This window comes from Chiroxiphia lanceolata, chromosome 1 (assembly GCF_009829145.1).
Source record: "Chiroxiphia lanceolata isolate bChiLan1 chromosome 1, bChiLan1.pri, whole genome shotgun sequence".
Taxonomy (NCBI): domain Eukaryota; kingdom Metazoa; phylum Chordata; class Aves; order Passeriformes; family Pipridae; genus Chiroxiphia; species Chiroxiphia lanceolata.
The window spans coordinates 22999395-23014063 of NC_045637.1; the positions used below are offsets into that span (position 1 = coordinate 22999395).

Here is a 14669-nt window from a genome sequence, read left to right on the forward strand (position 1 = left end):
GGACCAGGTTATAATTTTAAAAGTTACTCTGGTGGAAGCAGACAGCATTGGCACTTTGACCCTCTGTCACTGCTGTGTGGCTATAGGCAGTCAGGTCATAAACAAACAGGTCTAGAGCATCAGGTTTTGTGTCTGCAACTATACAAGGAGGACAGGCAGTGGACTGGTCACCTTGTGAAGCACTTTTTCAGAATATTGGGCAAGGGAGCTGCTGGGATGCACATGCACAGAGATAAATGAAAACAGCATTTCCATACCTTGCCTTGCACTATTGAATGCATGGGTGGGTGGTTTCTGTCACTTGAGTCAGGGAGCAAACAGACCATGGACCACTCATCTGGTTCACAGGTGTCACTGTAATGCTGGAGATACTGATTATCCTGAATGAGATCTGGATCTCTTGGCCTTAACAGAAGTCTCTTTGGAGGCATGCTTTCTGTAAGGATGGTTCAAATTATAAGGGCTACAGTCTGGAGATACTGCTTTTGTGAATCAAGGTTACTGGTGATTTTGTCAGTCCTATGTAAAAACCATGTAACCAAGACAGTTGTATTTGCAGATCCACCGACTGAGAAATGAGGAAATCAGGAATTTTTCCTCTTCAGCATAGGTAGCATAAATTTTGCACAGTGATCCTGGTTCTTGGATTACATGGGAATAGCAATGCATAAAAATCACCTTTCCATTACTTTTAGGGAGCAGACTTTCAGCTTTATTCTTCACATAAGCATGTAGCAGGAATAAGAGTATCAGGGTAAGAGTGGAGTGCTTTGTCTTCTAGTAAATCCTTTAGGAGTTAAAAGCATTAAATGGTATTAAGCTTCTCCAACGCAGTTTGAAGACAGAATATAACAGAAGATTAGAAGCCACTAACTAGTCCCTGCTGTCCCTACTCCTCAGTTTTACTAAGTAATCTCAGCTGCTATAGTGGATCTGGACTTTTCTTTTCACAAGTGAAAAATGTTCTCAAGGACCACGCTTTCAAAGGCACAAAGCATCAATTGCACCAAGACACGTAGCCTAAATGCTCTGTTTAAATGGGTAAAGCCACCCATGGTTTGAATGACATGTGCAAATGTCATTAAAACATTACTATTCAGCCAATATGGTGATTCTCACGAGAAGGTCCCTAGTGCAGAGAGATAGCATCAGTGAGCTGCCAGTGCAACTTCCAGCCCCATGCACTGTGCTGAAACCATATCTGCAGTAATGACACCGGATTTGGATGACTTAGTGTGGAAAGTTATAGCCAGCTCTGGCCTCTGGAGAGAGGAAAAGGGAAGGTTTTAGAGTGACTTTGCACCTGTGAAACAATGTGCTGCTATTACAATGCCCAGCACCAGCCAGCCTTTGCACCAGGGAGGGCTGGAGTGCTTTAGGAAGCTTTTTGCAACAGCTATGGTTGCTATAAACACAAATGGAGAAAGCAGCTATTAAAAGATTTTTGAAAGGCTCTCTGCTGGTTTCTGCTCTCTCTAGTTGCCTTTGGAAACATTAAGGATGCCAAATGATAAGCTTTGCAGTCCTCAGCACTCCTGAGACCTGAAAGAAATCCGTTGGCAATTGTTTTAAGCTAATGATTTCCTGCCGGTTGATTGGTGCTTATGTGCTGACGGGTGAGAGGCTGTAGCTACAGAAGTTATAAAAACAAATTGCCTCTCTGTTAAGGAATGCCAAGCTGCCTGCTCAGTCTAACTCACTTCTACATTTTTTATTTTAAGGTCTGTTTGCAAACTCTGAGCTTGGTCTCTGCTGATTAAATAGCCCCCTGCGAGGATTTACTGGGATAAATCCCTGAGCCACAGTAGGACATTGATAGCAGGATGTTGTCTCTCCTAGTTAAATTAAGGGCACTTTAATGTGTTGCATTTAATGCAAATCGCATTGGCTATTAGGTTCTTGGGAAACTCTTTCTCTTGAAAAAATAGGAAAAAGATGATATTTTCAACAGGTGGGTTCTGTGTTTAGTCCCTGTTTGTGACTAATCGACTGCTCCTCAAAGGTATTAGGCTTGGGTCAGAGCTGGAAAATCACTTCATCTCCAGAAAAGCCAACAAGAAGACTTCATTCTGGGGCTGAATTCTCCAAAACACTTGGGTACATGGGTCCTATCTGTGTGGAACTGAAGGAGTCAGACCATGAAATGCGATTCCCAAATACCCTGGCTCAGGAACTGTCTAATTCTAGAGACACACAAGGTCCCTTCAGGGGACTTCCTTCAGGAACTTATCATTAGGTTCCTAAAATCTGAGTGGGTGCTTAGCCCTGTTGTGCAGTGTCTCTGCAGAGCATTAACCATATGTGCCTGCCTGGATAGCAGACACCTACAGGCAGGTCAGAGGCTGCTGGCTTTGAAGTACCTGGCACATAGGGCCAGGGACTACCAATAGCTGTCCAGCAGGATAAACTAAACCAGGATGTCCTAACCCTAGAATTCTGAGGTTAAGATATTTTGCTTAGCTCAGAGTAGTGTCTTCAAGTGAAGGCAGATGAGATGAAGCCATTCTCCTTGTGTTGGGTTGCCTCTTGGCTGCCTTGGGTGGCAAGCCACAGTCACACAGTGTGCCACCAGACACTGCTGTCCCTCAGTGCTGTGCTTCCTGCAGGCTCCTTGCTAGTTCTCCAGTGAAGGCAGGTCCAGAAGCTCTGTGGCAGCACAAGGCTCTCAGCCGAGGTGACTGCTGTACAGTGAGCACAGTAAGACTGTCATGTTCCAGGGCATTCCAGTTCTTCTGAAACAGAAAGCTGACATGACTTCTGATTTAGAGTTAGTGTTAAACAGGTACTTGTGAAGAGAAGCAAGGTCTGAAAGTAGACAAGGGATCCTCTGATGGGGGAGAGTTCTTCAGAGCATTATACAGAGAGTTAAGCTTGGCAGCCCACTTGGACCAGGCAGAGGAGAAGAAAAGTGCTCCAGGTGAGGGAATCCTCCCCCCTCACACAGCTTAATGACCAGCAGTGCAGTAGGCACAAGGTCCTTTTCAGGAATATCTTTGCCAGACAGACCAGGTCATGACTAACAAGGCATTAGGCTAGAAGAATAATTCAATGACAAATCATAGAATCAACTGGGTAGGAAGGGACCTCCAAGATCATCAAGTTCAACCCTTCATCCACTACCGCTGTGGTTGCTAGACCATGGCACTAAGTGCCACATCCAGTCTCATCTTAAAAACCTCCAGGGACAGTGAATCCACCATCTCCCTGGGCAGCCCATTCCAATGCCTTGTTACCCTTTCTGTAAAGAATTTCTTCCTAATATCTAACCTAAACCTCCCCTGCCAGAGCTTAAGACCATGCCCTCTTGTCTTGCTGACAGCTGCCTGGGAGAAGAGACCAACCCCCACCTGGCTACAACCTCCTTTCAGGTAGTTGGAGAGAGTGATGAGGTCTCCCCTGAGCCTCCTCTTCTCTGGGCTGAACAACCCCAGCTCTCTCAGCCTCTCCTCATAGGACTTGTGCTCCAGTCCCTTCACCAGCCTCATTGCTCTTCTCTGCACCTGCTCCAGCACCTCAATATCCTTCCTGAAACTGAGGGGCTTGGAACTGGACACAGTACTCCAGGTGTGGCCTCACCAGCATTGAGTACAGGAGAAGAATCACTTCCCTGGATCTGTTTGCCACACTGTTCCTGATACAGGCCAGAATGCCACTGGCCTTCTTGGCCACCTGGGCACACTGCTGGCTTATGTTCAACTTCTTGTCAATCCAAACTCCCAGGTCCCTCTCTGTCTGGCTGCTCTCCAGCCACTCTCTCCCCAGCCTGTAGGGCTGCAAGGGGTTGTTTTCGCCGAAGTGGAGGACCCGGCACTTGGCCTTGTTGAACCTCATCCCGTTGGAATCAGCCCAACTCTCCAGCCTGTCCAGGTCCCTCTGCAAAGCCCTCTTGCCTTCCAGCTGATCGACACTCCCCCCCAGCTTAGTGTCATCTTCAAATTTGCTGATGGTGGAGTCAATCCCCTCATCTAAATCATCAATAAAGATATTAAACAGAACTGGGCCCAACACTGATCCTGTGCTCATGTGGCCACCTGCCCCTGACTGAGCAGCGGCTCCTTGATGTTGGTAATGGGGATGTACCCAGTTAACTCCAGAAGGTGAAATGAGAGCAAGTGGACCTGCAGGAGATTCAATACCAGAAGCTCAGGCAGGCTAGGAAAGAAGCAAGGTCAGCTGCACAAAAACTCCACTTGTTCATGACAGCAGGCCTGGGGGAGTGGCACTGGGGCTGTGAGTCCTGTAAGCCATGGACTGAGGGAAGGACTAGATCTGGGACTGCCCATCACCCACTGAAGCAGGTATAAAGGGAGATGCTTTGTTATCTTGGTACATATGTGGAAGTAGAGCCCACAGAATTACGAAGTGAATGTATAAAGACCCGGATCTTATTTCTGACCACAGTTTGTCCTCTTCACTCCCTGAACCAACACGATAAAAATGTGTGATTACAATGTTGAAGCATCAGTACTGGCCATTTTCAGCTTACTGGAGAGCTACTGGGGAGCTGGCAAGCTAGGCAGAAAAGAGTGGGTTTGGATTTTCTTCTAACTCTCCCTGCAGAGCTGAGAAGAAAAGTTCCCCACAGACCATCAGTCCCTGCTGCAGCCTCAGTGACTGTGATTCCCCATCAAGTGTCCAATGAACATTGTGTCAAACCCACAGAAAAACACCTCTGCAGCAGCCCTGCGTGTGTGGCATTAGCTGTGGGATGCCAGTGCAGGAACTGATGGAGTAACTGTTTGGTAGTGGACTTGGCTCAAGCAGAAGAGATCCAAGTGCTCTCCACTGATCACATGAAATTCACACCTGAGAATGGGCATCTGCCCAACCTATATAACACAGTGTTAGGTCCAGGCTTGGCAGGTAATATAGATATAATACCTGGAATTTCAGCTTCCTTTTGAAACTAGGTTTCATTTGGTCAGTCTTATTTTTGATGGTCCATCAGTAAAAGTGCTACTCCCATTATTATTTCTAACGGTATGTTTCTCATCACTACCAGCCTATGCATTAGTTCTAACACAGTAGCATGAGCCCTGAATTTTTTCCATCATGCGCAGGCATTGAAATCATTCCGTAAATGCCTCACCAAATAGGACACAAGCTTCTCTGGGAACCTGTGCATTTTATGTAAGATGAGTATGTGATCGTTTTGAACTCAAAGGCTATTTTTGTGATGTGGGGGAGAGAAAGTCAGTTAGAGCTGAGAGCCTGGATGATTTCAGAGGCGTGCTGAGCTTTACCAGGGGAGGTGAACTTTTCCCCTCTCTGGAGCTTGAGTCTTTCAGTGCAATTGCTGCTACATTTTCTGATGAAGTCAGCTTTGGGGAAATGTTTTTTATTATCCACTGAGGGAAGAGACACAGAAGATACCTACACACAAGAACATGTTCTTTTCCTGAAAAATTTAAGCTGATCAGAGTGGGAAGCAGAGTCTTGAACACAGTATTATTATTCAATCTGTCGACATGAAACCTGCTCTTTCAGAATCAGCAGCACCTTCACAAATCTTGTAATAGGCAGCTGCTGCTTAAAATAATGTAACACAGACCAACAAGCCAGTTGAAGGCAGTAATGTAGATTGCCTACACATTCATGCTTTTCTTTTAAAATTACGAATTGATTACACTCCTCTCTGAGAAATATTCCTACCTATGGCAATACTCTGTTCAGCTATATCTGGGCGTACGCTTCCAAGTCAAATAAGCTAGTAAGTGCATACACATTTATGTTTCTCTTGGTAATCATGACCTTTTCATAGCATTCTGCAGGCAAATGCTCTAGCTGTCAGTGATATAATACAGATGCAAGCTTCTCTGTCAAATAAAACTGTGCACTAGACATGCAATCTCATAGCTCTTGAAAAGAAATCAACATGAAAATATTGTTATTTATACAGTAACTTTAATTAGCAGAAAAATTGCAACTGACTATAATCCCCAAGCAACTAAATGGCATGTGTTTTGGACTTCTTATTTAATAAATTGGCTACTACAATCAATATGGTCTACATCATCTACATGAAAGCAGTGCTTTCTTCCCATTCATGCAATAAGGCACATAATCTCTTCTTGCAGGCCAAGAAATCATTTGGCGAATGTACAAACAAATATAACAGCAGAGGCTCACAACAAACATCTGAACAATTTCTATCAGTGATGTTTTTGATGGTATCTGTCACTTCATTTTAGATTTCATTAAGTGATAGGTATCACTGACCAATCAAAAGTTAAAGTTATCCATTCCAAGAATATTTCTCTGTTTATTACACTTGTTAGGAGATGACACAAAGTGTTTAGCAGTGCAGTTCATAGATGCAGGGGATTTCTAAGCCCAGAAGGGACTGCCAAGTGAGGCTGACCTCCTGTCTGTCTCCAGATTTTAAATTACTTCACATTGCTTCTGAGTACAACAACTTTTCTTTTAAACTAAAATTTAACTTGCAGAAAAGCATTCAGACTTGAACAGGGGGACATTAGGAGGAAATTGTGGAAAATCCATCCTTTCCAATTTTTTTTCCCAGTGGTTATTTGTTCTCACTGATAAGAATCTGTGCTTTATTTCGAGTGTGAATTAATTTGGCTTCATCTCCCAACCACGGTTCTCATTACACTTTTCCCTGTGAAAATGAACTACCCTTTCAAAGTGGGGATTTTCTTTCATTAATATGCTTGTAAATTAGTTCTTTCTCTTCTTCTTTTAAATCAGGCTGATCTCTTTAAGTCTTCCAATATAAGGAATTTTCTCTGGCCCTTCAATATTTTCATGTCTCTTTGCATCTTCTTCAGTTTTCCAGAAGCCTTCTAAAAGACTTGAGAAAGAGTATGGTGATGATACACAGTATTGTGGTTTTGGTGCCCATACTCAGTGGCTGACTTCAGTTAGTTTTGTTCACCATCAGTTATGGTATTTGTTTACTGGGACCTATTCTGAGTCACCCACTCCAGACTAGGATGCCTTCTCTCTGCAAAGATTTGGTCTCCATTCCTTATTCAGAAGTGTACAACATACAATTTACCTGTATTAAAGGGTATTTAGATAGAATGAGCACAGAATCTGTCTTGCATAACTCTCCAACTCACACAATTATTTACTTTTTGGTTATCAAATATCTTATTAGCAATGATTTTATGCTTCCAGATCATCAGTGGAGATATCAAAAAGTGCTAGGCTCAGCACTTGGCCTGACAGAGCCTTAATAAAGCCATCCTGATTCAATAATGGCTGTCACTATGATATGTTGGTTTCTCATCAGCTTAGTGTTCACTTTGTTGATATTTTCTAGCACTACCATGAGAGCATTGCGTAACACTAGATCTAATAACTTGCCAAAGTTGAAGGGTATTATTTATAATGATTGCCTTTACTGACAGAAGATACTATGAAAAATACAGTGGAGCTGTTGGAAAAGAACTGCTCTTTACCCACATGTAGTTGTGAACTTGCTGAATAAACCTTGATCTGATCCAGAAATTTAAAATTTAACATCCCCTCTCTCTGTAGAGAGAGTAACTATTCAGTGTGTGTCTTGGAGGTGTGGTCCCAGCCAAGAGCTCATGGCCAGCAGCAGCTCCCAGAACCTGCTGAGGGCTCAGCTTCCCCCTCCATGGCCCATCCCAGAGCAGCTGCATCCCCCATCATGCTCCTGCTTGCTTGTCTCATTCCACTTCAGCAGCCTGCAGAGACGGTGCCACTGGGGAGGAGGCTTTTTATTTAGTTCATTTCAGTTTAAGAAGAAGACACAAAGCAGGGATTTTGGCCAGATTTGTGTTGTCCCCTGAGTACCTGTTTAGGCCCAGCATGGTACATTCTCATCTGCAGTTGCCTTTTGTGAAAGTCAATATGAGTTTCCCCTGTGAAATGCCCTCTACTTCCCGAAGAGACAGGGGACTTAGGCAGGTTATGGTAGCCCTCCACATGACCTTCTCCATTCCTCTAGAATCACAGAATCACTGAATGGATGGGGTTGAAAGAGATCTCTGGAGAACACCTAGTCCAACCTCCCTTCTAAAGCAGGTTCACCTGAAGCAGGCTGCACAGGGTTGCCTCCAGATGGGTTTTGAATATCTTCAGAGAAGGCAACTCCGCGATCTCTCTGGGCAACCTGTTGCCCGAGCTCTCTATCACCCTTGCAGTAATGACATTTTGCCTCATATTTAGATGGAACATTCTGTGTTTCAGGTTGTGCTCATTGCCCCTTATCCTGTTGCTGGGCATCACTGAAAAGAGGCTGTTCCCATTCTCTTAATACCTACCTTTAAAATATTTGTATGCATTGATAAGATCCTGTGGTGAGTTGACCTTGGCTGGATGCCAGGTGCCCACTCAGCCACTCTATCACTCCCCTTCCCAGCCAGACAGGGGAGACAGTAAGGTGGAAAAACAACTTGTGGGTTGGAATAAGGCAGTTTATTTAAAGTGAAAGCAAAGCAGAAGCTTGCACGTGCAAAAGCGAAGCGAAAGATAGCAGGGTTTATTCTCTGCTTCCCACTCCCGAGCAGCTGGGCTTCAGCACACCTAACGGTTCCTCAGCAGGCAGCCACTGGAGACAATGAATGCCTGCCTTCCTGCTCCTTGCCTTAGCTTTTATATCTGAGCTGACGTCATAGGGTATGGAATATCCCCTTAGTCAGTTTGCGTCAGCTGGCCTACTTGGGTCCCCTCCCAGGATCTTGCCCTCGACTAAGGAAGGAATGTTACAGTGCTCATGCTGTGCTCAGAGGTAGCCAAAACACTGGTGTGTTATCGACACCCTTCTAACTGCACAGCACTGTGAGGGCTGCTCTGGGGAAATGAACTCCAGCTCAGCCAGACACAATACAGATCCCTTCCCAGTCATCTCTACTCCAGACTAATCAGGCCTAGCTCCCTCCCTCAGCCTCTCCTCACAAAAGAGATGCTCCAGTCCTCTCGTCACCTTCACAACCCTTCACTGGACCTGCTCCAGTAGTTCCTTGTTTTTCTTGAACTGAGAGTTCAAAACTGAACACAGTACTCCACATGTGGCCTCACCAGGGCAGACGAGCAGGATCATCTCCCTTGACCTGCTGGCCACACTCTTCCTATCACCCCAGGGTGGCCACCAGGGCACGCTGCTGGTTCATGGACAGCTTGCTGTCCACGAGGACCCCCAAATCCTTCTCCGCAGAGCTGCTTCCCGGCAGGTCAGCCCCCAGCCTGTACTGGTGCACGGGGTTATTCTTTCACATCTACTATCTCTCCCCAGGTGCAAGATCCTGCACTTGCCTTTGTTGAACTTCAAAATGTTCTGCTCCACCCATCTCTCCAGCCTGTCCAGGTCTTGCTGAACAGCAGCACAACACTCTGGGGTATCAGCCACTCCTCCCAGTTTTGTAACACCAGCAAACTTGCTGAGGGTACACTCTGTTTCTTCATCCAGGTCTCTGGTGAATCAGTTGAACAAACTGGACCCAGCACTGACCCCAGGGAACACCACGAGCTACAGGCCTCCAACCAGACTCTGTGCTGCTGATTGCAACCCTCTGAGCTCTGCTGTTCATCCACCTCGCTTCCTGCTCATCTAACCCACACTTCCTGAGCCTGCCTAAGAGGATGTTGTGAGAGACAGTGCCAAAAGCCTTGCTGAAGTCGGGGTAGACAACGTCCACTGTTCTCCCCTCATCTTCTCAGCCAGTCATGCCATCGTTAGGTGGCTATCAGCTACATAAGCCACTTTTAGGTTAACTTCAGAGTGCTGGAGCAGTTCTGATAGCACGAGTGGGGCTGGAATTTGCTGTGTAGCACTTGGCTGGCAAGCGCAACAAACTTTTGAGTGGCTAGAAAATATTTGGATGTGGGTTACGAACCATGTGAGGATTCTTTTCTTCTCTTTGAAACTTCTCACCAATATTTGATGGTTTCTCCTTGATGGTAGGGCTCTACTCTTTTCCTTTGTAACTGAAGAAGCTTTTTGCTAGTCTGTGGGTTTCTGAAGAAGTGTCACCCTTTATTGCTCATGTGCAGCGATGATATTAAAAATAAACCAGCCAGTTGTCATAGATCAGAAACATGTACATGAATTAGAAACAGACAGTAAGCAATATCTGGGAAAATCCAAATCATCAAAAGCTTGTAGTCTAGTTCAGTTAGGTCACAGGTGAAGCTTTTCGAAAAGGGGATCAATAAATGGGTTGTATGAACTGTGAGTGTATTTCTAGTGAAGCAAATTTTAACTTGATTTAATCTTTTTCCTCTAGAATCTACAGCTGGAGTGAACCCTGCCACACTGAGTTACTGTGGGAAAGGCAGGAGAGGAAATTGAGCAGAAATGAGCAATAAACAGAAATGAAACTAACTCTATTATTCTAAGTCCTGGGCCTGAACATAAAATGGACGCCATTAAAATATGGAAATTTTACACCACAATCATTTCTTTCTCTTGGAAAAGTCTGGGGAATTCAAAGAATTCCCCCCTCACAGAAAGTTCAAAAGTAATGTTGCTGGCAGCAAATATTCAGCATTGAATTCTGTCTTCTGTAGAGGATGTGATACCATCACATATCATCTCTTCTGAGAACTCAGTTCTGTGCAGAAGAACTCTGGTGCTGAGAGCTTTTCTTCAACTGGGAATGGGATGTGAGGATAGTGGGAGAGGCTTGGTGGGGTTATGACAGGATTTTACCTGATGTTAATGGGTCTTAGTGGCTTATCTGCTCAAATAAGTTGTGCACCCGTGAAGAAAAGGTTTGTTTTCCTCATTCATATGAGAGCCAAGGGAATTTATATAATAATATAATAAACCCCTGGAATAAAGGGCAGTTGGTGAGCAGGCTGTGATTCTGTGAATAAACTACATATTGGTCCATATTCTGGATTAGTTGCAAAGTTACTCTCTGTCATGGAAAAACTCAACAAATGAGACAATGCTGCCAACATTGATTTTAATACAACTCTCACCAAATATCAATTTTTTTTCTTAGAACTGCAAAGAAAAGTATTTGAATGAGAACCTTATGCTTTATTTTAAAAAGCAAGGACAGTAGAGGAAGGACTCAGAATGTGAAGCACATACATCCTAATGTCTCAGAAGACAGAGAAATAAAACAACAGTGAAGGCCTTGATTGATCTGTTAAAAATCTCCTACTTAAACTAATTTCACAATTTCTGGGTTTTTTTGGTGTATCTTCTGAGTGACAGCTTTGGGCAATTCAGATGCTGTGGCAAGAATCCAAATGGCAAGCAACACGGGAGCCTGAGTTAGTGAACTACATTGCCATGGGCATTCCTACCAGCCCAGGTAAGAGAGCTGTCTGGCTGTGTCTGCACGCTGTTTTTGAGCAAGCATCTGTGTTTATGGACACTCAGGGAGCAGCTCCATGCCAGCTGGGTGCAGGCCAGAGTGCAGCTGCTTCAGCTGTGGCCCTGGCTGGAGCCAAACCCAGCTCCTCTTTGTGGTGGCCCTGGTGCATGAGTGGTGTGCAGGGGGCTCACGTAAGACCTTGGGGCTTGAAAAGAGTGGGAAAAGTTTGAAGTTACACAGTCTCTTGCATGTAAAAAGCAAGAGACTCCTTGCCAGCCGGCCTCACTCTGTGAGCTGCTCCTGCAAGATGGGCTTGGGCAGAGGCCAGCAGCCCCCTGCACCAGCAGTGGGCTATGAGTTGTAGGTCTGGCCTGAGGGAAACATGAGTTGCTTGATACACAACTAGTGGCTATAGTCGGTCTCCCTGTGACACCTGGTGGTGGTCCTGCCTGCCTCACAAGGATGTTGTTATACCTCTAGTGCCCACCTCTGTGGCCCTGGGGCTGCACAGTGCTGTGGGGGCCAGAGAGGACACTTGCCAGTGACAGGGGGGAAATGGGGTTGCTGGGTGAGTGTTCTCCCTTTTCCACTCAGGAGACACAGAGACACCAACTGTGGGATGCCTCTTCAGGCATGAAATGTGGTGAGGATAAGGGGTGGCTACAAACAGGCCATAGCCAGTTTGGGTAAGGAAATTAACTCACAGCTAGTAATAATATCAAAAGGACAGTAGAAAAATTACAGCTGTGAGCCTGGAATACAAAACAAACACAAAATAAACCATAAGAGTCCCCAGAGAGAACTGCAGAGGTGCCTCCACCCTTTTAGGTTGTCAGCAGATATCTCAATGGCAAAGTGAGTGGAAGGCATTGAAATGCACTCAAAATTCTGCATGCCTCCAGGCCCATAATGTATGCACCTCATAACTCCAGAAATGCGGGCACCAACTCAATGGGCAGACAACATTTTTTAACCTCTTTCTATGTCTTTTGTTTTTTCAATAGGAGAAAAGAGACAATTGGACTAATGTATTACTAGGGTTCATTAGTATGTCTCCTCAAATGGCAAGATGAATGACAAACTCAGTCATTTTCCAAGTCAAGGAATAGATTTAAAATTTTCTTTTCACAAACAAAATTAATGGGGCCAAAATTTTTCTGTTGTTGCTGGCAAGTCTCTTCCAATGAAAATAGGCATCCTTCACATATCGAAATCCCACACAGAGCCAGAGCCTGTAAGCAGTGCCTTGCATTTCTAAGCCCCTTTGAGCATGGGCCGTGATCACGAAATCTGTAACATAAGAACCGTGTTCTGAATCACAGCACAGGGAATAATTGCCGGAGACTAACTTGCCTAGTGAACACTACTGGCCTTCCAAGTAGACTTGCCCCAGCATTCCTAAATGAGTTCAATGTGAGCTGCTCATGCACAGAGGTCTGCCTTTGCTAACTCGGTTGGAAGCAATTAATGATATTAGCATTTGATGCTCAAAATTCAGGCTGCAGAGGTCTCAGGAGTTTCTTTCCTCCCTCGGAACAAATGGTTTGTGTTGCTTTGGAACCCAGTTACAGGAAGCATTCAAGCATGTGCTGATCGATGGACAGGGCTGAAAGCAGGCTCCCAGGATAGAAGTGTGCAAAATTCGTTGGTTTTCCCTTGTAGCATTTGCAGATGCTGTCCCGTTGTGGTCCACAAGCCTGCAAATACACTCATTGGCCAAATTCAGTGCTCCAGGCAACTTCCTTACCAAATTTGCCAAAGATTTATGTTCCAAAAATCTCATATATCAGTTCTGAAAAAAGGATGTTTATAGTCCTCATTACTGTGGAATAATGTGAAAAATGTATAAAACATGTTAGTGCTGTCCCTAAGTCTTTGTTTTTGACAAGTGGAGCTCATTCAATACTCTAAAATGCTCAGAAGGTCACGGTTAATTCCTGTCTCCCAGCTCAAACAAGCTCTGAATAAAAATCTGCGTGTCTTGGACTACATCTCCACTGTCTTTTAACGGCAGTCTCAGGACCCCCATCGAGAAGGGCTGTGCCAGCCACCCTTGCTCCTACTCTCTTTGACATGATCAGTGGTACAACACACACATATGCTCCAGGGGATGTTGGAATACATGTCCAAACACAGCCGCATGATGACTTGCCAACAGAAGTGACCGGCCAGTGGTCTCTACAGCAGCCAAGTAATCTGGAGATGCGTGGGCTGCTTAGTCCATCACCCTCTAGAGCCACGTAGACATAGATTGTGAGATTAAATGCCAAAATCATGGGGAAGACAGATGAGTATTTGAGCACATATTCTACTGAGAATGGAGGAAAGCATTTAAGAAAAGCAGCAGTCAGGCAAAGCACTTAGCATACACTTAACTTTAAGCCTGTAAGCAATTAATTTTTGAGTATTCATAACTATAAGGAATCAAAAGAAGAAAAACTGTCCTCTGTTACATTGGTGAACAGATTCATACGCAGTATAGTCTTCTGAGGATGGCCATATATTTTCCTTCCTTATTGTGTAAAGTGAGACCTTCCAAAGCTTTAAAAATGTCCTGTTAATAATTATTCAATTGATTAGTAGTTGCTGAGAAGGAAAGTAAAATGATGATTGGATCTCTATTCCTATTCAAAACACTCCAGGTAAACAGCCACCCTCCTTCCCCAGGGCTCTTATCAATGCTGCCTTGTAATACTGCATACTAGAATCTGTGAATATAAAATACTGAGACTCCAGTGCTGTGCAGTGTACAATCCATCCTTGTATCTCTATGCTGTATGAGTCACAGTGCATTTAGAGATCTCCTTCCATCTAAGTGTGATCTATTTACAAGCATGCGTAGGTTTTCAGAGTTTCACAATAGCTGGCAGAAGTACATGATTTATCTAGAAGTGAGCCATGTGAGTGTAGCTTTTTTTTTTTTAAATAGAGTGTCTGACTCTAAATTCAAAATAAAATTTTGATCCTGCTGTATCTGAGGTGCTCTGTTTTCAAGAAACTTTCTTCTGACAGGCTTTTGACATTCAACAATGAGTATTTTAATGCAGAATGAATTTGATCCTTGTGTTTCTTGTAGAATCCAGTATCTCCATGTACTGTGCATATTTCAGAAGTCAAGGATATAAAGGCAAATAAAAGCCACTGGATTGTGCCTAACACAAAGCTGGTACAGAATATAACTTTTACAAGCCTTACAAGACTAATTTAGACTCAGAAATCTTTATTATCCTCATTCCTTTGTTGAAAGTAATAACTGAAACCACAAACTACCATCAGAAGAACCACCCAAACAGCGAGTTGGTCCCTGGCAGATCTTTTATATTAGACAACTGGGGCTAAATTCCATTTGTGTTTCTGTGCTTGATGTTCCTATTGCCTAGCTCCAGGCAGCTGCCTGCTTACTGCCTT

The 14669-nt window shown here is 44.3% G+C and overlaps 1 long non-coding RNA gene across 1 annotated transcript; it reads left to right on the forward strand.

The window, feature by feature from the left end:
- The first annotated feature begins 8679 nt into the window (after positions 1 to 8679).
- On the forward strand, positions 8680 to 13247 carry LOC116793754. Its single transcript, XR_004359585.1, has 3 exons — positions 8680 to 8722; positions 11159 to 11258; positions 13210 to 13247. It is a non-coding gene; the product is annotated as an uncharacterized LOC116793754 (long non-coding RNA).
- The last annotated feature ends 1422 nt before the right edge of the window (positions 13248 to 14669 follow it).